This window comes from Rhodnius prolixus, unplaced genomic scaffold, assembly GCF_049639745.1.
Source record: "Rhodnius prolixus isolate KJV_2025 unplaced genomic scaffold, Rpr scaffold_5, whole genome shotgun sequence".
Taxonomy (NCBI): Eukaryota; Metazoa; Arthropoda; class Insecta; order Hemiptera; family Reduviidae; genus Rhodnius; species Rhodnius prolixus.
Genome location: NW_027411624.1, coordinates 39,511,227 through 39,533,072, shown reverse-complemented (window position 1 = coordinate 39,533,072; position 21,846 = coordinate 39,511,227). Strand labels below are relative to the sequence as shown.

At 30.1% G+C, this 21,846-nt stretch overlaps 1 long non-coding RNA gene across 1 annotated transcript; it reads right to left on the bottom strand.

Moving 5' to 3' along the window:
* Window positions 1–985: 985 nt before the first annotated feature.
* LOC141458879 (uncharacterized) lies at window positions 986–21,180 on the bottom strand. The gene is made up of 4 exons (XR_012461255.1): window positions 20,886–21,180; window positions 3,633–3,662; window positions 1,931–2,114; window positions 986–1,513 (listed from the first exon to the last, which is right to left on the bottom strand). It is a non-coding gene; the product is annotated as an uncharacterized lncRNA (long non-coding RNA).
* Window positions 21,181–21,846: the final 666 nt, after the last annotated feature.

Sequence of the window (21,846 nt, the reverse complement as noted above, 5' to 3'; positions counted from 1 at the left end):
TTTCATTATTTAGTTAATTGTAAGATTTATGCTAAAAAGTTGCAAATTTTGTCTTAAAAAAAAGAAAAGAAAATGCATAATTTATAATAATACAATTAAGAAAAACTTCAATAAACTTAAATTTTAAACATTTTTCTATTAATTTACCTATATTTTATATTAATTTGGCATTTTTATTAAATTTGTGAAAGAATTAGTAGGTAACAGATTTATTTTAATTTAAAAATTAAAACTGTTCAAACTCATAGTACTTTTTCTAGAACAGGTGCTGCTTTCTGGTAGCCAATTACAAACTAATAATGTTTTGCACTCAACTGTTTTCTTTAATTAATCATACGTTTTAAGCTTTTTTTAATATTCAAATAATTATAATTAGGTGGTTTTATGTTATTATTAATAAATTTTATTAAAAAGAAGCTACAATAAATTGTATTCGCTGAAAAAAAGGCAATAAATGAATGTTCCTTCGATAGTGGCCATTTTGACTTGGCTTCTATATGGCTAAGTTAAATTCGCAGGGTGGGAGGGTGGGGCATTCTGTACCTTCTGCTGCTACCACACTGTTTATTCTTTTATTATCTTACCACACTGTATCAAATAATGAACCTTCTTAACTAAGATAAAATATAATTTACTTTTAGCACTACATCTATTTATACCTTAACTTAAACAAAACATTTATATTTTCAAATAAGTTTGACATATATTTGGAAAGTTCGACTACAAGAGCAGTTGCGGTCTCCACCATCTTCTAGATGATCATTTTTCGATTTAACACATTTATTTTCAAACATTTCAGACATATTTAAAAGAGACCGACGACAGAGTATCCTCTCTCCTTGAAGTCTCAGATGATACTGAAGGAAATTTATTACAGTTTTATATTTAAAAGTCCAGTTAGTGTTGCCCCCTGGTGGCGCTTTTTAAAACTATTATTTTTGGAGACCGACGGGACGTCCTCGCCCCATAGACTCATAGATGGTACTGAAGAAAATTTACTGTTCTATATATAGAGGTCCAGTTAGTGCTGTTACCTAGTGCCGCTTTTTGAAAGTACTATTATTACTTTTTTCCAGTAAGTGCTGTTACCTAGTGGCCATTTTTAAAACTATTTCTTTTTTATTCTATTTAAGTATATTTCTTTCCAACCTCATTTAGTTGATTTTTGTTTCTTCTATTTTGGCATTTTAATCACTTTTAATATTTTTATTTTTTATATAAATATAATTTAAAACAATTAGATTAGGACAAAATAGGTAAATAAATGAAGACTTTTCTGAATTAATGAGTTTTCATTTTATTGTTAGCAAACTTAAAATATAAAACTAAATAGATTAAATTCAAAATTACAATACAATTACATTTTACAATTGTGTATGTGTTTTTATAACTCATTTATTAAATAAACTTTTGTATTTTTCTATTGGATAGATGTACTTCAATGTATTTTTAATTTTGGTAAAATTTGATGAGACGTTTTGCAGGCACTACTCCAGTATTCGCTGTTTTATTTCTGAAATCAACATTATTCAATAAAAAAATGTTTAATGAGGTATTTCTAGTTTTAAGAAGCTTTCTTTACTATTATACATATTTACTGCTGTAAAAATTAAAAACAAATTTAGTTAATAATAAATGTTTACTCCTTTATGAATTAATACTAAACAGCACCTAACACCAGTGTCTAAACTGTCAGGGCAGAAGACACAACACTTCGATGTAACAATGTAAAAAATATTATGACTGCTAATAAGTAAGTATAAGCCCTGAAGATGGCCTAGTCTCTAAGTTGAAAGCTTGGCAAAATAATTAATAAAATATAATGACTGAAATTGGCAATAATCTTTCTCCCTTTAGGATTAATGGATCAGTTGACAATATCAATCGATCAATTAACAATACTTTAATTATCAATAAGAGATAATACTACCTGAATTACAGCTCTACAAGAATGTGTGGTAGATGTTCTAAATTCCTTTTAATGAGCAGAATGTAGAAGTGGATGCGAATCACCTCAACTTAAGTTGGGAAGTGCTGCTAGATGTAAAGAAGGGTCCTCCAAGGCTAACTGCGTGCCGGCGAACGGCTAAAAAGGGCCGAGGGACGAAGGCACTCTGTAAAGGAAAAAAGAGAACTAAATTAAAAACATGGTACATTACTAATAAACACAAATAGTTCTTATCATTAACCTTGAAAACTATTTTTGTGAGCAATTTTGTTATTGCGACATAGCAGACTATAAATGAAGTTGAGGTATGGCTCTCCACAACAGTCAATTACAATCATATTTCTTTACGATTAGACTGCACATTAAAACAAAACCGTAGTTGGTTAATAATAAATTTTTACCCCTTTATGAATTAATTCTAAACAGCACCCAACCCAATATTCCCAGTATCTAAACTAAACCAGGAACTAATTCCCAGTAATTAATTCCAGTATCTAAACAGTCAGGACAGAAGACACAATAATCTTAGATGGAACAATGTATCAACACATCGTCGCCTAAGAAGTGATACCTCGTAACTAAAATTTCAACGAAAATTACATTTTTATATATAAATGTTGAAAAAAAAATTGTTTTCAATCATGCACTTTCAAGACGACAGTCACACTAATAGTTAATATTGAAAGAAGAATTACTGTATGCCTTAAAATGAATTTTATATCCTGTTTTTTTCCTTCTCCTGTAAAGTTGATATTTTCTAGTTACGAGGTATCACTTCTTAGGCGACGACATATAATTGCATGAGCCCTGAAGATGTCCTAGTCCCAGGACGAAAGGTTGACAAAAAATAAAAAAATAATGACTGAAATTGGCAATTATTTCTGTAATACACATATGATGAATTAAATAAATTAAACGTTATGTTTCAAATAATACATAGAAGGTGAATAAAGATTAATATAACTTTAAGGGGGCATTAATACAAAAAGCAGTTCATTCATTCAAAGCAAAAGCTCTATCCATCAGAACACGTTTTAGAAATTTATGAATTTGAAACATATTACTGTGATATCGCTTATCGGATTTGAAAATTTTATTTGAAAGTTTATGTTACATTTTACCATGTTTCATCTATTAGTTGTGTCTAGCCCTGTCAATGTTGTAATGAAATCCTGGAAAGAGATTACCAAAAATATAATTATTTTATTTCCTTATCATAACAGAGGAAGCTTTTAATAACTAAAACAGGAGTTCCATTTAATATCCTTTCATAGAAATTATTAACATCACGGGATGTAATTTTTAACGTTTCCTGTACTCTTCTAATGTATCATTTTATTTAAAGCCAACCTGAATTCATTGCCGACCACTAAGAACATCCGCATAAATGTAAATATTGCAATTTATCAGCAATTATTATAAGAACTACTTCTGAAAAATTAGAAGCTTGAATTTTCTTTGAAGTAACCCTAAATGGAGAAGGTAGAAAAACAGTTGACATTGAGTGGTTTAGGTTTAGAATTCAGCAACTAAAAATCTCTGAAAATCCACTTTCTCCCACCTCTATAACTTTTACAACCATAATTTGACAAATCTTCTGGATAGATAGGCACGATAGATTAATGGCATTATTTCTGAAAGTACACACAATAATTACAATTTATGAATTACGCATTTTACTCACATGGATATATCCGTCAGCCAGGAAAATTTGCTGAAAAGTAAAATTACATCTCTTGAATTTACTAAGAAATAAATTAATACAAAATAAAAATAACTATACCTACCATAAAGCTAACAAAACAAAAGCTGTTTAATTTCTAAGGAACATAAATGCAATGAAAAACTCTTATGAGGAGATGAAAAAGAAAGAAACAGAAATTAGTTAATATTTGAAATGGCACTACAAACTTCCCATAATTCTCCACAAATTCATCTTTGCTTTTAAGCTCAGTTTGATTTTCTTTGATGATGAACCATCTAATTGAAGCTATTTTGGGTAAAAAGATGAACCAGAATTGAGCGGTAGAACACTACCTACCTCTTTTCCACCAAACTTTACAAGTATAAATAAAAAATAACAAATTTACATAGAATACGTAACTATTATGAAATTTTATTAGATATTAGACGGCTTACTGTTCTTGTAGATGATGGTAGATCACATAATTGGAAGGTATTTTGAACGAAATGAGATTCCAGATTCTCATTTCTTTGCAGGTATATTAAATTCAGGATTCTAGGGTGTATATTATTGTTAAACATACATTAATTTGCTCTAAAATTGCTATATTTATCAATCAGAAAAGTAAATATTGAACGTATGTATTGAGTATTGGTTTTCGAGCTATCTTGGTGAACGGAACATCACATTTAGGGTCTTAACTGTTCTTAAGCTTAATATAACATGTATAAACCATGTACATCACAAAAGTAAAACCTAAATTTAGTTTTTTAATTAATATTAACCAATAGAAAAGAAACTGACTGAGTGCACTTGCAGATAAAAGGAAGAATGGGCAAAAGGCTGATCTGAGTTATTTAAAAAATGGCTCACAGGTAAAAGTTTCCGCCTAAACTTAACCATTATTCTTCAATATGATGTAAAATTCAATTATAATGCGTACACGATCAGTAATTGCGAGCTAAAATTTCATTATGAAAGAACATTGTCGTAACTAGGTTTTCCACTCTAAGGCATACATATGAAACAATTTCAGTGCAAGATTAAGATCTTACCACTAATGTAGAATTACAGGCAATGAAGATTTTATACAAATATTGACTTAAAAGATGAAATTATTTCGTAGGTTCGTGGAAATTCGCCAGGTATATGGGTAGGTAATAGGTTAAGTAGTTATTACAGATTTTCTTAAAAACGGCTTCAAAGATTTTGTTCAAACTTTGTGTGCTTCTTATTAAGGCAATATTACATAAATTATATTGAAAACCGTATTCTGAAATCTTATTTTGAGACCACTTTTGGAGTACACCTTCAGCCCTAGGTCTAACTCGTAAACTAGCATTTAAATAAAATATTACGTTTTACCACTAATTTATTATTAAACATTACCTATTATTTTGTTAAAATTCCAAATTTCAAGAAAATCTATCGAGCAGATTTTCAAGAATTAGCAAAAGAAGGTCAGAAGTATAGGTGCCCATTTTTGCCCTAAAAAACAATTTCTAGTGGAAAATAAATTTTTAACAATTTAATTCAATTTAATAATTTAATATTCTCTCATTTTTTAAAAGAAAATAATTAGTATTATTAATTTTTAATTGGAACTACTTTTTGTATTCTTCCGCAGCACCACGTGCTTACGAGTGACGTCATAAAGTAGTCCCAAAATAATTATTTAAAAAAAGACTTTAAAACAATTATTACTGTGGGAAAATCATTTTTTTATCTAAATTAACTTGTTATTAATCCATTTTAAACAGAATTATGCTTAAATTTGATTTTATAAAAAATCCAAGTTCAAATATGGCGACTAACGGATTTTTGCAGTCAGTTGTAGTGATGGGCAGAACGAGTCCGTCTTTGGACTCGTTGGATTTGAATCAGTTCCAGGGTTGGAATCGATTCCAACAACTCGTTCACCGATTCCGGTCTCTGTACTTACCCTATGCATTAGTAAAAATGTCACGCAATTTATTAAAAAATATCATTAAATGTTAGCTTTCCCAGTTAATAACAAAACTATATTTCTTTAACACACATTGAGTACTATCCCTAATTTCCAATTGCACTGATAAATATAAAATTAACAACGTAACACAAAAATTAACATAAAAATAGACTAGTCAATTATAAAAATTAAAGCAATGCTGTTTAGTCATTATCTAGCTTGACCACTGGAAGACTGGAGTTAACGTGCTTCAAGAGGATCCAAGGTAGAGAAACGGAAATGGGTAGGAAATTATTCCCATAAAAAAAATTCTAACCCTTCAAGCAAAATGATAATTACTCATAAATAAAGAAATATTTATTTACTAGGACTTGTATATCAAGCTTTAAAAATATTATCTTATTATCTTACGAAAAGAAAAAGCTGTGTGCTTAATCTTTAACATAGCGCTGGACACTCTTATTCTTATCTTCATTGGGTAAGTTTAACCGTGTACATGACCGTGAGACAGTCAAAGTAACACTGAGCCAAAATTTAGTATTACCTAATTGGTTTACTTACTGCAGTATCCCTCCCACTCTATCACCAATTTCACAAACATTCATCGATTGGAAATAATTTTTAGTTAAATATTCGTTTTATTTGAATACAAAAAACATTATAACGCTTTCTTAAGATGATTTTAATTTTTAAAATTTGTTTTTGTCCATTACTCTTATATAATACGAAGAATTTCAAATAAAATATAATATACAAACACAATGATCTAGTATGCAGGTGGAGTCAGTCCTCGTTACCATAGCAATGGAACCGTTAAACAACTCCGGTTCCAGCTCCAGCAATTTCTGTTGGCTAGATTCAGTGAACGAAAAAATGGAACGAGTCCGGTTTCAAAAGGATTTAAATCACTCCGGATTCGACTCCACCAACTCCAGTGGATTTAACCAATGAAAATGCTAGAGCTGGGCCGGAGTCGTTTAACGGTTCCGTTGTCATGGTAACTACGACTGACTCCACCTGCACACTAGATCATTCTGTGTTTGTATATTATATTTTATTTGAAATTCTTCGTATTTTATAAGAGTAATGGACAAAAACAAATTTTAAAAATTCAAATCATCTTAAGAAAGCGTTATAATGTTTTTTGTATTCCAATGAAACGAATATTTAACTAAAAAATATTTTCAATCGATGAATGTTTGTGAAATAGGTGATAGAGTGGGAGGGATACTACACTAAGTAAACCAGTTAGGTAATACTAAATTTTGGCCCAGTTTTACTTTGACCGTCTAGCTGACATGTACACGTTCAAGCTTACGCCAATGAAGATGAGAGTAAGAGTGTCCAGCGCTAAGTTTAAGATTAAGCACACAGCTTTTTCTTTTTGTAAAACAATAAGATAATATTTTAAAAGCTTGATATTCAATTCTTAGTTAATAAATATTATGAGTAATTATAATTTTGAAGGGTTAGAATTTTTATGGAATAATTTCCTACCCATTTCCGTTTCTCTACCTTGAATACTCTTGAAGTAAGTTAACTCCAGTCTTCTAGTGGTCAAGCTAGATAATGACAAAACTGCATTGCTTTAATTTATATTTGACTAGCCTATTTTTGTGTTAATATTTGTATTACGTTGTTAATTTTATATTTATCAGAGCAATTGGAAATTAGGGATAGTACTCAATGTGTTTTAAAGAAATATAGTTTTGTTATTAACTGGGAAAGCTAACATTTAATGATATAATAATATAATAAATTGCGTGACATTTGTTCTTATGTTTAATCGTTCCAAACCTTCTGCTGCCTCATTTTCATTTTTATTTGCCTAAATTTTTTGGGGCGGGGCGGAATCACTTTTTTTAAAAATAGGGATTTGAATCAACTCGTTCCACCATCGGACTCGTTCCAATGGAACGAGTCCGCTCAAATAGCCCATCACTAGTCAGTTGTAGTGATGGGCAGAACGAGTCCGTCTTTGGACTCGTTGGATTTGAATCAGTTCCAGGGTTGGAATCGATTCCAACAACTCGTTCACCGATTCCGGTCTCTGTACTTACCCTATGCATTAGTAACATTGTCACGCAATTTATTAAAAAATATCATTAAATGTTAGCTTTCCCAGTTAATAACAAAACTATATTTCTTTAACACACATTGAGTACTATCCCTAATTTCCAATTGCACTGATAAATATAAAATTAACAACGTAACACAAAAATTAACATAAAAATAGACTAGTCAATTATAAAAATTAAAGCAATGCTGTTTAGTCATTATCTAGCTTGACCACTGGAAGACTGGAGTTAATGTGCTTCAAGAGGATCCAAGATAGAGAAACGGAAATGGGTAGGAAATTATTCCCATAAAAAAAATTCTAACCCTTCAAGCAAAATGATAATTACTCATAAATAAAGAAATATTTATTTACTAGGACTTGTATATCAAGCTTTAAAAATATTATCTCATTATCTTACGAAAAGAAAAAGCTGTGTGCTTAATCTTTAACATAGCGCTGGACACTCTTATTCTTATCTTCATTGGGTAAGTTTAACCGTGTACATGACCGTGAGACAGTCAAAGTAACACTGAGCCAAAATTTAGTATTACCTAATTGGTTTACTTACTGCAGTATCCCTCCCACTCTATCACCAATTTCACAAACATTCATCGATTGGAAATAATTTTTAGTTAAATATTCGTTTTATTTGAATACAAAAAACATTATAACATTATTTCTTAAGATGATTTTAATTTTTAAAATTGGTTTTTGTCCATTACTCTTATAAAATACGAAGAATTTCAAATAAAATATAATATACAAACACAATGATCTAGTGTGCAGGTGGAGTCAGTCCTCGTTACCATAGCAATGGAACCGTTAAACAACTCCGGTTCCAGCTCCAGCAATTTCTATTGGCTAGATTCAGTGAACGAAAAAATGGAACGAGTCCGGTTTCAAAAGGATTTAAATCACTCCGGATTCGACTCCACCAACTCCAGTGGATTTAACCAATGAAAATGCTAGAGCTGGGCCGGAGTCGTTTAACGGTTCCGTTGTCATGGTAACTACGACTGACTCCACCTGCACACTAGATCATTCTGTGTTTGTATATTATATTTTATTTGAAATTCTTCGTATTTTATAAGAGTAATGGACAAAAACAAATTTTAAAAATTCAAATCATCTTAAGAAAGCGTTATAATGTTTTTTGTATTCCAATGAAACGAATATTTAACTAAAAAATATTTTTAATCGATGAATGTTTGTGAAATAGGTGATAGAGTGGGAGGGATACTACACTAAGTAAACCAGTTAGGTAATACTAAATTTTGGCCCAGTTTTACTTTGACCGTCTAGCTGACATGTACACGTTCAAACTTACGCCAATGAAGATGAGAGTAAGTGTCCAGCGCTAAGTTTAAGATTAAGCACACAGCTTTTTCTTTTTGTAAAACAATAAGATAATATTTTAAAAGCTTGATATTCAATTCTTAGTAAATAAATATTATGAGTAATTATAATTTTGAAGGGTTAGAATTTTTATGGAATAATTTCCTACCCATTTCCGTTTCTCTACCTTGAATACTCTTGAAGTAAGTTAACTCCAGTCTTCTAGTGGTCAAGCTAGATAATGACAAAACTGCATTGCTTTAATTTATATTTGACTAGCCTATTTTTGTGTTAATATTTGTATTACGTTGTTAATTTTATATTTATCAGAGCAATTGGAAATTAGGGATAGTACTCAATGTGTGTTAAAGAAATATAGTTTTGTTATTAACTGGGAAAGCTAACATTTAATGATATAATAATATAATAAATTGCGTGACATTTGTTCTTATGTTTAATCGTTCCCAACCTTCTGCTGCCTCATTTTCATTTTTATTTGCCTAAATTTTTTGGGGCGGGGCGGAATCACTTTTTTTAAAAATAGGGATTTGAATCAACTCGTTCCACCATCGGACTCGTTCCAATGGAACGAGTCCGCTCAAATAGCCCATCACTAGTCAGTTGCCATTGTGCTCCCGACCAGTGAACATCTATGCTGTTCATGTAAGTAAGATTTTATTATTTTTTCAATTAAATTCAATCAAATTTTTATTAAAATTAGTAGAAAATTAAATTAGTGATACAACTATATTAAATTTACTGAGTTTTAGATATTTTTTTATTAAAAAATTAAAAAAATTGAATTAGCACGTGGTCGACCAATGAATCTTGCATGCCTGGACAAGCAATGATTCTTATTTCTTTTATTATTTTTCTAATCCACTTTATTAATTTTTACATTTTAACTTCAAATTAATTTTTATTATTATTTTATTTAATTTTTTTGTTAATTGATTTTTTTTAAATCTGTGGTTATTTCTAAAATTCATTTTAGACAGTATGTACATACTAAGTAAATATTTAAATTAAATTTTTGAATTTGTGCTTAGTTTTTTTTTTTTTTTTGCAACTTCATTATTGAAATAGCGCTTTGCACCTTGGGATATTTCTTTGCTAAAACAACCATCAATAGTCCAAATTATGAAGTAAGGAGTCACCCAGAACTTAAATTTTAGACAAAAACAAGTAAGTAATAATACTCATTATATTATTGAATAAGAGGAGGGAAGGGATTAGCTATGTGGTTAGCATACTGGACTCCCACGCGGAGGTCCCGGGTTCGAATCCAGCAGCTGACCCTTAGATTTTCTCTTCCTAGGAGCTTCTTACAGCTCACTGTCCGGTGATGGACAGTGTTGTCTGTAACGAGAGAACACTGTCCGGAGGCCGGCAGTGCACTGGAAAAAGCTCCGGGCGCCAATAACCTCAGCTGTTGATGCGCCAAAAAAAAAAAAAAAAAAAAAAAATTATTGAATAAGAACTGCCAAGTTAAAAGTTTTAATAGAAATTCAATTAGTTTAAACTAAAAATAATTAATGAAATGATTTAAGAATTCAAGTGATACATGGCTACAAACTATTGTAGAATTTTTTAGTGTGGGAAGTTTCAATTTAGATTTTACACGAAATTTTACGGAATTATGAAGCCATAACATAAAGTTAGATATTATCTGATAAGTATTTAAAATTTACCTATGCATTGAATAAAAAGAAAGATAAAAATATCTTAGATTTAAAAAACACTAAGTGAATTTATAAGATTTTTATGAGAAATGGGTAAGTTAATTACTTCCAAAAGTTGATCTAAAGCAATATCGAGGTTTCCAGTTAGTACATTGAAAGTTATTCCTATTACTTATTGTTATTAAGAAATACAGTAGATATAGGTTTTTGGGGAGCGAAAACTGATCTCTACCTCCTCGAGGTGCTCCCTGGGCAACTACTCCCGGGAGTAGGCTAACAGAGACAGTACACTTTTCCAACCTATTAAAATAATTTTTTTTCCAAATTTAATTAAAAGTTCCAGAATATAAAAGTATTATCTGGTGCAGTATCGCGAACGTTTGAGATATCTATATCAAAACTATTTTTATTAACTAATTATCATCCATGTAAAAAACATAGTTTTAAGAATTGGCTCTATCATAAGTGGCTATACAAACTGATAGATGGCCTAGTTTTAGTTACAGTATTAGTTGTAGTTTAGTTTAAGTAATGCATTACTTTTAGAATAGCTAAAGAATTAAGTATTAGTTGTCACATAGGTCTAGTTTTAAGAATTAGTTGTAGAAATAAGTATAGTTTTATGAATTAAATATAAAGTAGGTATAGTCTTAAGAATTAGATATAGAAGTACGTATAGTTTTAAAAATTAGATATAGAAGTAGGTATAGTTTTAAGAATTTTTTATAAGAGTAGCTATAGTTTTAAGTATTAGATATAGAAGTAGGCAGTTTAACAAATTAGTTATAAAAGTAGCTATAGATTTAAGAATTAGATGTAGAAGTAGATATACTTTTAAGAATTAGTTATAAAAGTAATTAGCTTTAAGAATTAGATATAGAAGTAGGCATAATTTTAAGAATTAGTTATAAAAGTAGGTAGTTTTAAGAATTAGTTGTACAAATAGGTATAGTTTTAGGAATTACCTATAAAAGTAGGTAAAGTTTTAAGAATTAGTTGTAGAAATAAGTATAGTTTTAAGAATTAAATTTAATGTAGGTAGTCTTAAGAAATAGTTATAAAAGTAGGTAGTTTTAAGAACTAGATATAGAAATAGGTATAGTTTTAAGAATTAGTTGTAGAAATAGGTATAGTTTTAAGAATTAGATACAGAAGTAGGTATAGTAATAAGAATTAGTTGTAGAAATAGGCATAGTTTTAAGAATTAGATATAGAAGTAGGTAAAGTAATAAGAATTAGTCATAAAAGTAGGTATACTTTTAAGAATTAGATATAAAACTAGGTATATTTAAGAATTAGTTATAAAAATAGGTATAGTATTAGATATAGTTATAAGAATTAGATACAGAAGTAGGTATAGTTTTAAGAATCAGTTCTAGAAATAAGTACAGTTTTAAGAATTAAACTTGAAGTAGGTAGTCTTAAGAATTAGTTATAAAATTGGTATAGTTTTAAGAATTAGTTATAAAAATAGGTATAGTTTTAAGAATTAGTTGTAGAAATAGGTACAGCTTTAAGAATTAGATATAGAAGTAGGCATAATTTTAAGAATTAGTTACAAAAGTAGGTAGTTTTAAGAATTAGTTGTAGAAATAAGTATAGTTTTAAGAATTAAATTTAAAGTAGGTAGTCTTAAGAAATAGTTATAAAAGTAGGTAGTTTTAAGAACTAGATATAGAATTAGGTGTAGTTTTAAGAATTAGTTGTAGAAATATGTATAATGTTAAGAATTAGATACAGAAGTAGGTATAGTAATAAGAATTAGTTGTAGAAATACGTGTAGTTTTAAGAATTACATACAGAAGTTGGTATAGTAATAAGAATTAGTCATAAAAGTAGGTATAGTTTTAAGTTTTAGATATAGAAGTAGGTATAGTTTTAAGAATTAGATATAGAAGTAGGTATATTAATAAGAATTAGTCATAAAAGTAGGTATAGTTTTAAGAATTAGTTGTAGAAATAGGTATAGCTTTAAGAATTAGATATAGAAGTAGGCATAATTTTAAGAATTAGTTACAAAAGTAGGTAGTTTTAAGAATTAGTTGTAGAAATAAGTATAGTTTTAAGAATTAAATTTAAAGTAGGTAGTCTTAAGAAATAGTTATAAAAGTAGGTAGTTTTAAGAACTAGATATAGAAATAGGTATAGTTTTATGAATTAGTTGTAGAAATATGTATAATTTTAAGAATTAGATACAGAAGTAGGAATAGTAATAAGAATTAGTTGTAGAAATACGTATAGTTTTAAGAATTACATACAGAAGTTGGTATAGTAATAAGAATTAGTCATAAAAGTAGGTATACTTTTAAGAATTAGGTATAAAACTAGGTATATTTAAGAATTAGTTATAAAAATAGGTATAATTATAAGAATTAGATATAGTTATAAGAATTAGATACAGAAGTAGGTATAGTTTTAAGAATTATTTGTTAGAAATAAGTACAGTTTTAAGAATTAAACTTAATGTAGGTAGTCTTAAGAATAAGTTATAAAATTGGTATAGTTTTAAGAATTAGTTATAAAAATAGGTATAGTTTTAAGAATTAAATGTAGAAATAAGTATAGTTTTAAGAATTAGATATAGAAGTAGGTATAGTTTTAAAAACTAGTTATAAAAGTGGGTATAGTTTTAAGAATTATTTATAAAAATAGGTATAGTTTTAAGGATATTGATGTACCAGATATCCGAGTATATTGATAATCCGAAAACGTCAAAATAATTCGGTATTAAATATCCACCGTCCGAGTTACTATTTTTTTTTAAAGAGCTTATAAGATAACTCGGCGCGGAGCGTCTACGGGCTTTATATCGTAAGTTCCAATGCAATACAGAAACGGTATATGTTCTTATATTCTTTATGAGGAATGAATTTAAATTTTACATAATTTCTAGGTGTGCTTTTATTTATTATGTTCAACGTTTTTGAATTAATTGTTTGGGATAAGTTTTCTTTCTGTTGAGAGCTTAATGATCATGGACTTGTTTTCGCTGCAGTAGATTAACAATCCATAGAAGTTAATCTCTCAATAGATGAAATCCTTTGTTTTAAATTCAAAACGTGTGAAGATAAAAGTATAATTTTTTTTTTTTTTTTTAACGGTTTATGTAAATTTTAAATGAATTACTTATCCAATATTTAGAAGCTCATGTACCTTTACAAACAGTTAGTCGACAACAACGCATAAAGAAATGTAATATTTTTATTCTTGTGAATACATTGACCTTGCGTGTAAATAGAACACTAATAATAATTAGTAAGAAGAACCACAAATTTGGAATCTCAATGGAAGCCTTAGGCACTTAGTTGGGAAATATAACCTGTCATATCACAACAAACCATATCTTAGGAATCACAACAAAGCTTTATGTAATTAGTTTGGCAGGATGCATCAGCCATACAACAAGAAACCATATCTTAAGAATCAAAATGGATCGCTTAAGTATTTAGTGATTAAGTATCTAGTATTAAGTATGTAGGTATTTAGTTTATAAGCTACCTTAGTTGTAAGTTGGGCAGTATACCCCAGTTATATCAAAAGAAACCATATCTTAGGAATCTCAATGGATCGCTCCAGTATTTAGTATTTAAGTATTTAGTATTAAGTATGTAGGTATTTAGTTTATGTTAGCTTAGTTGTAAGTTCGGCAGTATGCCCCTGCTACATCAGAAGAAACCATATCTTAGGAACCTCAATGGATCGCTTCAGTATTTAGTATTTAAGTATTTACTATTAAGTATGTAGGTGTTTAGTTTATAAGTTAGCTTAGTTGTAAGTTGGGCAGTATGCCCCTGCTACATCAGAAGAAACCAGATCTTAGGAACCTCAATGGATCGCTTCAGTATTTAGTATGTAGGTGTTTAGTTTATAAGTTAGCTTAGTTGTAAGTTGGGCAGTATGCCCCTGCTACATCAGAAGAAACCAGATCTTAGGAACCTCAATGGATCGCTTCAGTATTTAGTATGTAGGTATTTAGTTTATGTTAGCTTAGTTGTAAGTTCGGCAGTATGCCCCTGCTACATCAGAAGAAACCATATCTTAGGAATCTCAATGGATCGCTTCAGTATTTAGTATTTAAGTATTTACTATTAAGAATGTAGGTATTTAGTTTATAAGTTAGAATAGTTGTAATTTGGGCACAATGCCCCTGCTGTATCAGAAGAAACCATATCTTAGGAATCTCAATGGATCGCTTCAGTATTTAGTATATATTAAGTATATACGTATTTAGTTTATAAGTTAGCGTAGTTGTAAGTTGGGCAGTATGCCCATGCTACATAAGATGAAACCATATCTCAGGAACCTCAATGGATCGCTTCAGTATTTAGTATTTAAGTATTTAGTATTAAGTATGTAGGTATTTAGTTTATAAGTTAGAATAGTTGTAAGTTGGGCAGTTTGCCCCTGCTATATCAGAAGAAACCATTACTTAGGAATCTCAATGGATCGCTTCCGTATTTAGTATTTAGGTGTTTAGTTTATAAGTTAGAATAGTTGTAAGTTGGGCAGTATGCCCCTGCTATATCAGAAGGAACCATATCTTAGGAATCTCAATGGATCGCTTCAGTATTTAGTATTTAAGTATTTAGTATTAAGTATGTAGGTATTTAGTTTATAAGTTAGAATAGTTGTAAGTTGGGCAGTTTGCCCCTGCTATATCAGAAGAAACCATTACTTAGGAATCTCAATGGATCGCTTCCGTATTTAGTATTTAGGTGTTTAGTTTATAAGTTAGAATAGTTGTAAGTTGGGCAGTATGCCCCTGCTATATCAGAAGAAACCATATCTTAGGAATCACAATGGATCGCTTCAGTATTTAGTATCAATTGTGTAGGTGTTTAGTTTATAAGTTAGAATAGTTGTTAGTTGGGCAGTATGCCCCTGCTATATCAGAAGAAACCATATCTTAGGAATCTCAATGGATCCCATTAGTATTTAAGCATTTAGTATTTAGTATGTATTTAGTTTATAAGTTAGCTTAGTTGTAAGTTGGGCAGTTTGCCCCTGCCATATCGGAAGAAACTGATCTTAGGAATCTCAATGGATCCCATCAGTATTTAGTATTTAAGTATTTAGTATGTATTTTGTTTATAAGTTAGCTTAGATGTAAGTTGGGCAGTTTGCCCCCGGCATATCAGAAGAAACTTATCTTAGAAATCTCAATGGATCACTTCAGTATTTAGTATTTAATTATCTAGTATTTAGTATGTATTTAGATTATAAGTTAGCTTAGATGTAAGTTGAGCAGTTTGCCCCTGGCATATCAGAAGAAACTTATCTTAGGAATCTCAATGGATCTCTTCAGTATTTAGTATTTAAGTATTTAGTATGTAAATATTTAGTTTATAAGTTAACATAGTTGTAGGTTGGGCAGTTTGCCCCTGCCATATCAGAAGAAACTTATCTTAGGAATCTCAATGGATCCCATTAGTATTTAATTATTTAGTATTAAGTATGTATTTAGATTATAAGTTAGCTTAGATGTAAGTTGGGCAGTTTGCCCCTGGCATATCAGAAGAAACTTATCTTAGGAATCTCAGTGGATCACTTCAGTATTTAGTATTTAAGTATTTAGTATGTAAATATTTAATTTATAAGTTAGCTTAGTTGTAAGTTGGGCAGTTTGCCCCTGGCATATCAGAAGAAACTTATCTTAGGAATCTCAATGGATCACTTCAGTATTTAGTACGTAAATATTTAATTTATAAGTTAGCTTAGTTGAAAGCTGGGCAGTTTGCCTCTGGCATATCAGAAGAAACTTACCTTAGAAATCTCAATGGATTACTTCAGTATTTAGTATTTAATTATTTAGTATGTATTTAGATTATAAGTTAGCTTAGATGTAAGTTGGGCAGTTTGCCCCTCGCATATCAGAAGAAACTTATCTTAGGAATCTCAATGGATCCCATTAGTATTTAAGCATTTAGTATTTAGTATGTATTTAGTTTATAAGTTAGCTTAGTCGTAAGTTGGGCAGTTTGCTCCTGGCATATCAGAAGAAACTTATCTTAGGAATCTCAATGGATCCCATTAGTATTTAAGCATTTAGTATTTAGTATGTATTTAGTTTATAAGTTAGCTTAGTCGTAAGTTGGGCAGTTTGCCCCTGGCATATCAGAAGAAACTTATCTTAGGAATTTTAGTGGATCACTTCAGTATTTAGTATTTAAGTATTTAGTATGTAATTATTTATTTTATAAGTTAACTTAGTTGTAAGTTGGGCAGTTTGCCTCTGCCATATCAGAAAAAACTTATCTTAGGAATCTCAGTGGATCCCATTAGTATTTAAGCATTTAGTATTTAGTATGTATTTAGTTTATAAGTTAGCTTAGTCGTAAGTTGGGCAGTTTGCCCCTGGCATATCAGAAGAAACTTATCTTAGGAATTTTAGTGGATCACTTCAGTATTTAGTATTTAAGTATTTAGTATGTAATTATTTATTTTATAAGTTAACTTAGTTGTAAGTTGGGCAGTTTGCCTCTGCCATATCAGAAAAAACTTATCTTAGGAATCTCAGTGGATCCCATTAGTATTTAAGCATTTAGTATTTAGTATGTATTTAGTTTATAAGTTAGCTTAGTCGTAAGTTGGGCAGTTTGCCCCTGGCATATCAGGAGAAACTTATCTTAGGAATCTCAATGGATCCCATTAGTATTTAAGCATTTAGTATTTAGTATGTATTTAGTTTATAAGTTAGCTTAGTCGTAAGTTGGGCAGTTTGCCCCTAGCATATCAGAAGAAACTTATCTTAGGAATCTCAATGGATCACTTCAGTATTTATTATTTAGTATGTATTTAGTTTATAAGTTAACTTAGTTGTAAGTTGGGCAGATTACCCCTGCCATATCAGAAGAAACTTATCTTAGGAATCTCAATGGATCCCATCAGTATTTAGTATTTAAGTCTTTAGTATTTAGTATGTATTTAGTTTATAAGTTAGTTAGTTGTAAGTTGGGCAGTTTGCCCCTGCCTTATCAGATGAAACTTTTCTTAGGAATCTTATTGGATCGCTTCAATGTTTTGTATTTAATTATTGAGTATTTAGTAAGTATTGAGTATTTAGTATGTAAGTATTTAGTTTATAAGTTAGCTTAGTTGTAAGTTGGGCAGTTCGCCTTTGCCATATCAGAAGAAACCATATCCTTGGAATCTCAATGACTGCTTTAAGTAATTAGTGGGAAAATATAAACCAGTCATATTACCAGAAACTATATCTTAGGAATCACAACTTATGCCTTATGTGACTAGTTCGGAAAAATACATCTGCCATATAAGAGGAAACCATGTCTAAAGAATCACAATGGATCGCTTCTGTATTTAGTATTTAAGAATTTAGTATTAAGTATGTAAGTATTTAGTTTATAAGTTTGCTTAGTTGTAAGTTGGGAAGTATGCCCCTGCTATATTCGAAGGAACCATATTTTATGATACTCAATGGATGCCTTAAGTAATTAGTAGGACAGTATGCCCCTGCCATTCTATGACGGGATATTATCATTTTATGCTTCAGGATATGACCTCATTCTTTGGGGAGCATAGCTTTTCCCAGCAACAGGTAGTTCTCTGGTGTCTGATTGTTTCTGCATTAATCGCTTTGCAGTCAGTCGGAAATCTTTTGGGGTTTTATTATCGTAATAATAATTGATTCACTTACTTTTACAAACTTCTATTATAATCTTGCGTTTTAATAATTATTATAATTCCACTTATTTTACATTTTCATATTCAATTAATATGGTGTAATTAACAGCATGATAATAATGCATGAAAAAATTCAATCATTTCACTAATTGCATGTACCCTAATCACTTAAATGAATACATGGAATTATAATTATTTAAAACCTTTTAGTGGTAACTATTAATGTTAAACTATGTTTTCTTTGGCTTTTTAAGGCCAACTGTGAATCAATTATAGAGACTAATAAGATATTGTATTATATTTATTTCGTATCACATTCTGCATAACACCTCGTGACAAAAAAACACTAGCTCCGATTTTACACATTACACGATTAGGTTGTTTTTAATTTGTCGTTTGTACGTTTATTTGTTTAATTTCAGGCTGAGGTTTTTGTTGTTAATGGTCTTCTAGTTGTTTCTTGAATTTTGTTTTCTTTGTTTGTTTTGCATACTGGTTTTTCTTCAAGTCTGTATCTTTTTGTAAGGCCAATTTCCCACTAGTCATAAAACCCTTCTTTTCCGAACGCCTTTCTGATTATCCCCCTTTTTCCCTAATTGCCCTATCCTCTACGTAACCTAGAAATCTAGGTTTACGTCATTCTAGTTTCTGGTCTATGCAGACAGATCTCCCTGTATTTCCCTCAGTCACTAAACTATTTATTTACCTTTTTTCCTTATCCTCCAATTTTCCCCAAACCCATTTTTACAATCTCAATTGTTTGGAGTTCTACATAACCCTGTGTCTGCTTAATAGACCATGTAGAATGCGGATGTGGGTAGAAAGGCGTTCTTTGGGGAGCGAAAACTGATCTCTACCTCCTCGAGGTGCTCCCCGGGCAACTACTCCCGGGAGTAGGCTAACAGAGACAGTGCACTTTTTAAACCTCATATGTAGCTTCAATTAAATTTTTTTCCAAATTTAACTAAACCTTATAAATGCAAAGATGTTCATAAACGATAATAGTTCCAGTAAGAGGGAAGTGGACTGGCCACTTCTTTAGGGACCTTGGCGTCCTTGCGGGTACCCTAGCCTAACAACACGAACAATACATGTTCATCAAAATATAGGCATACATACGTTCTAAGTACGTACAGTATTTTGTTGTGTTAAATTTGTTTTACTTGTGACACGTGTACATTTCAATGACGAAGAAAGGATCTCTTGTAGGAAATGAGACTGCAAGATGATGTTTCTTATCCCAACCGAATTATAAACAGGCAGAGGAACCTTTATGGCGTGCGAGGTTTAAGCGAGTGATGCATGTCTGCAATCTACAATGTTTTAGTTGGGGAAGTTTAAATTTAGATTTTATTCGAAGTTTTATGGAATTATGAAGCCGTAATGTTAGATACTATTTGATATGCATGTCTGCAATCTACAATGTTTTAGTTGGGGAAGTTTAAATTTAGATTTTATTCGAAGTTTTATGGAATTATGAAGCCGTAAAGTTAGATATTATTTGATAAGTATTTAAAATTTAAGTATATAACAAAAAAAAAAAATAAGATTTTGAAACAGTTTTAAAGCGCTAAATACAGACTGCATGTCAGTCCATGAACAGACAAGACAGAAGATACACCAACCCTGAAATGTAATAGTATTACTTTCTAAACTAGCCCTGAAGATGACCTAGTCCCTAGGTCGAAAGCTCGGCAAAATAAATTTTGACTAGACTGAAATGGCAGTTATTTTTTCATCCTATTGAAAAAATTAATGAAATCTTTAGTTCAATAGAAGTACAATTTTTAGAAATATTTGTCATAAATAGAGTTGAACATAAATTTTATGTTTGGGATTCAATTGAAAACGATGTGGTAAGTACTATTTTGCAATTAAGTTTTGAAGTTTTTGAAATTACCTACAGTTTAAAATGTTCCATCTAAATTAAATGGATCTAAGTCACGTTCAGTTGCTATAAATTATTCTTAATTTTAATTTATCATGATTGATAATGAATCTGATCTTGAAGAAGTCAGATAAGTAGATAAGTATAATAAAATAGGGCTGCTTGAAAATATAATTTTTTCACCCTTACAGATGTAAGCTTAATGGTCTAAATATTTAAATAATTCCGAGTTACTACACATGGATAAAATATAGAGTGAAAATGAATTGATTCTACTTCAAGAAATGGAATTGGTACAGGTAAGGTGTACACTACAATAAGTTGTGTTAAATTTACTAAGAAAATGGTATGGTGTATTTGAATTGATAGAAAATAAGATTTCAAGCTAATTTTAATTTTGTATTAAGTTAGAAATAATTTTGAGAGAATTTACTTTTGAAGTAAAAAACGTAAGTAAGGAGAGTATGGAACAGCAAAGGATGCGAAAAGTTTTTGGGGGTCATAGAAATGTAATATAATAGACTGAAGGAAATAAAAATAAAGCCTTATTATTCAAGGTTTATGGGAAATTTTGTCAGCTTTGAATTGCAGTAAGAGAACATGCTTAAAATCACCAATTATTTTAAAAATTTAGTTTAACTAGACTTAAAATTCTTTCTCGAAGTTTTCAAAAAAACAAACAAAACTATTAATTTCTTACTGTCATATAAAGAACGTGAAGACTGCTAGGTGATAAAACTGGGCAACAGAGCACTTGTATGGAGAAAATCACTATTTCACAAAAAAATTCAACTCAAACCGCCTGAAGTCTTCTATATCTATTGACTGCATTTCTGATGAAATTACATATACATTACTCAAAAAAAACATACAAAACTTAACCAACTCTCTATTTAAAGAACCAAAGTATTCCACTTTTGTTCTATTATCAGAAGTCACAATGTACACAGTACACACTACCAAAAATCTCTAGAACAAATGGAGGGAAATTTCTTATAAGTTACATCTTATACATACATCACACTGTTCATGTGAACGAATCATGATAACATTTTTACTTCGATTCACTTGAGTTTGATTCAGCAACTTTTATCTCAACTATTGGGAAAGAAAATAAAATTTCTGCAAACTATTAAAATATTTTCTCTTACTGTAATAATTGTCAAGGTTTTTCCTTTACACTTCAAAACTGTAAATCTTAAAACATTTACAATTTTTAAAAACAATATCGAGATTATCAGTTAGTATATTGCATTAATAATGTAAGTTATCCCTACACCTCATTGTTATTGCAAAATTCGGTAGACAAAGGTTTTTGGGGAGCTAAAACTGATTTCTACCTCCTCGAGGAGCTCCCTGGGCAACTGCTCCCGGGAGTAGGCTAACAGAGACAGTATACTTTTCTAACCTATTAAATTAAATTTTTTTCTAAATTTAATTAAAAGTTGTAGAATATAAAAGTGTTATTTGGTGCAGTATCGCGAGTGTTTGAGATATCTTTATCAAAACTTGTTTAAAAAAAACCTTCTACTGCTTCAGTTCGAGCTTGAAATAAAATTAATAAGATCTTGTCAAGTTATTGTATTTCTTTCTCTTCAGCAAGCGGCCTTAATTTTATTCCTGCATTGATGTCTTCTTTGGACTTAAATTTGCGTTTACCT